Below are 2594 nucleotides of genomic sequence, written 5' to 3' on the forward strand. Positions count from 1 at the left end.
CCCCCCCCCCCCCCCCCCCCCCCCGCCTCCCACCCGCCTGGAAGCCGCTTGGCTCCCAGCCAGAACCCAAGGGCAGGTGCAACGAGGAGCAAAGTCAGGGGGAAATGCTTTTAAGGGTCCCTCTAAGACAGTTTCCATCTCGCAACGTGAAGCTCACAGATGGCACTTGAACACCCGCCCCCGTCACAGCCTCAGACTCCAGGGTCCTTGCCTGCGGCTCTCTCCCCGCCCCCACACGCGGTGCGAGCCCGCGCATCTCGCTGGGGCCTCTGCCGAGCACACGGCCCGATCGGCTCGGCGGCCGGCCTCACGCCCGCCCCACGGCCCTCGCGTGGCAGCAGCCGCCTCCCCACCCCGCCTCCGGCCTCCACTCCCAGCCCTCCGATCCCTTCTCCCGGCAGGGACAGCGAGCCCTTTAAAGTGTAGCCTGGATCGTTTCCTGCCCTGACCCAAGCTCTCTAACAGCTTCTCTTCGCTCTTAGAATGAAAGCTCATTCCCTCTCCCGTGGCCCATGAAATCCAGGGGGCACAGTCACCCCCCCCCAATACTCGCATCCTCCCTGGCTCCCAGGCTGCTCCTCCATCATATGCCCACCACAGGGCCTTTGCACCTGCTGTCCACCTGCCGTACGACCTTCAGGCTGCTCTCAGATGATCACTCCCCCAAGAGCTTTCACGACCATCCAGCCCACACTTGCTACTCTGACCCTCGCAGGCTTCCCGGAGCCCTGGCTCACTACGTGAAAGTGCATCTTATGTTCGCGTGTCTGTTGGATATTATCCACTGGACTCTCAACTCCTTGCTGGTGGAAACACCTTCCTCGCTTGTTCCCTGCACTGCCTCCGAGCAAATGAACAAACCAGGAGACGCTGCTCCAGAATCCCTCTCCGGCAATTCTTTTGGGGGGTGAGGGGTGTCCCTCTCTGCGGGGACATGTGCAGGGGCTGAGGTGGCCTGTCCCATCACGTCCTACCCATAGGCCGTCTTCCAGGAGAGTCCTAACCTGCTCTGCTACTCAAGGCTCCAGCCACGGTCTCCAACACCGAGTCCGTCCAACGTAAGGCCACTGGAGGCCAGGTCACCATGGGTCTCAATGGGGAAGAGGGAGCAGGGCGGGCTGGGGGTCAGGTGCCAGGTGCTTGTTGCTGCCGTGACGGGGCCTCGGGAAGGCAGGACAGAGCCCGCTGTGGCCCGGGGCCCAGGCAGGACGACTGATGCCCTAGAGTGGATGCAGGGCTGTGGGGAGTCCCTGGCAGGGTGGAGGGGGGAAGGGCGGAGGGCATCTGGAGGGCCCGGGGTCCCAGCTTCTGTTTTCCAGGAGCTGGCTGCGCCCCAAAGGTGCCTGGGGACACAGGCTCAGAGGGACCTCTCCTACCAGCACGGGCTTGGGGGCAAGCCCCGGGGTCAGGGGAGCCCGGGGATCAGGTGGGGGCAGAGTAGGAAGTCCCCTCTGGCTGGCTGGAGGTGGCCGGGAGCCCAGAACCAGAGGGGACCCAGGGCCGGCTTCAGGACTGCCCGGCCTGACCCGCACAGAGGGGGTGAGAGGGAGAGTTGGAAGGCAGCTGGCACGGAGCCCACCCGAGAGCCAGTTCCCGGGGGGGAGGGGCCTCCCAGTTCTCCCCCCACCCCCGGTCTGACCCCAGAAGGAAGGCGTCCAAGGTCTAGGGTCCCAGGAGGCTCGCAGCCCCCCCTCCCTGTCCAGTACAGACACATCCTCCTTGGCCTGGGGGTGGGGAGGGGGAAGGTGGGAAGCCAGGAGGGATGGAGGGAAGGGCCGTGTGTGTGCACACAAGTGTGTGTGTTGTGTATATAAGCACCTGGGTGGGGGCCTGTGCATGTGTGTCCGTGCGTGTGGTGTGTGCACATGTCTACACTGGGGAGTGTGTGTGCCCATCTGTGTGCAGGTGTGCACAAGGGCGTGTGCGTGGTGTGTGCACAGATGTGTGTGTGGTGTGTGTGCACGTCTGCACGGGGGCGTGTGTGCATGCGTGTGGTGTGTGCACTGACGTGTGTGCATGTCTGTGTGTGTGCACGTGTGTCTGCACAGGGGCGTGTGTGGTGTGTGCACGGGTGTGTGTGTCTGTGTGTGCATGTGTGTACTGGTGTGTATGGTGTGTGCACGGATGTGTGTGTCTGTGTGCACGTGTGTCTGCTTGGGGATGTGTGTACAGGTGTATGTGCACATGTGTGTGGTGTGTGCACATGTGCACGGGGGCGTGTGTGTGGGGCACGTGTACACACATGCACGGTGGGGTGTGCGTGCCCGGAGGGAGGGCCACCGAGTTTCCTTTGCCGAAACACCAGCGGCCAGGGGGCGACCCGCAGCGGCCCCTCCCCAGCGCGGCCCGAAGGCAGCTGTGCAGTATTTTTATGATCCCTTCAGTCGGCTGGTGCTCCGCGCCCCAGTGTAAGGAGGGAAAAGCTACATCTGTACAAAGCAAAACACAAACTTTAAGTGCAGCTTGAGAAAACCCTGGGAGTGGAGCAGGGCTGACGTCAGCCGCGTATATTTAGCTGGGCCACCGCTGGGCTCACAGAGCGAAGGCGTGCAGGGGCGCTGCGGGAGGGCGTGGGGGCCGCCGCCCCTCCCCGC

The 2594-nt window shown here is 63.9% G+C and overlaps 1 protein-coding gene across 1 annotated transcript in view; it reads right to left on the reverse strand.

The window, feature by feature from the left end:
* Window positions 1-2594, reverse strand: part of PARVB (parvin beta) — a 90782-nt gene that overhangs the window by 16289 nt on the left and 71899 nt on the right. The gene's annotated exons all lie outside the window — the stretch shown is intronic.

This window comes from Suricata suricatta, chromosome 10 (genome assembly GCF_006229205.1).
Source record: "Suricata suricatta isolate VVHF042 chromosome 10, meerkat_22Aug2017_6uvM2_HiC, whole genome shotgun sequence".
Lineage (NCBI taxonomy): Eukaryota > Metazoa > Chordata > Mammalia > Carnivora > Herpestidae > Suricata > Suricata suricatta.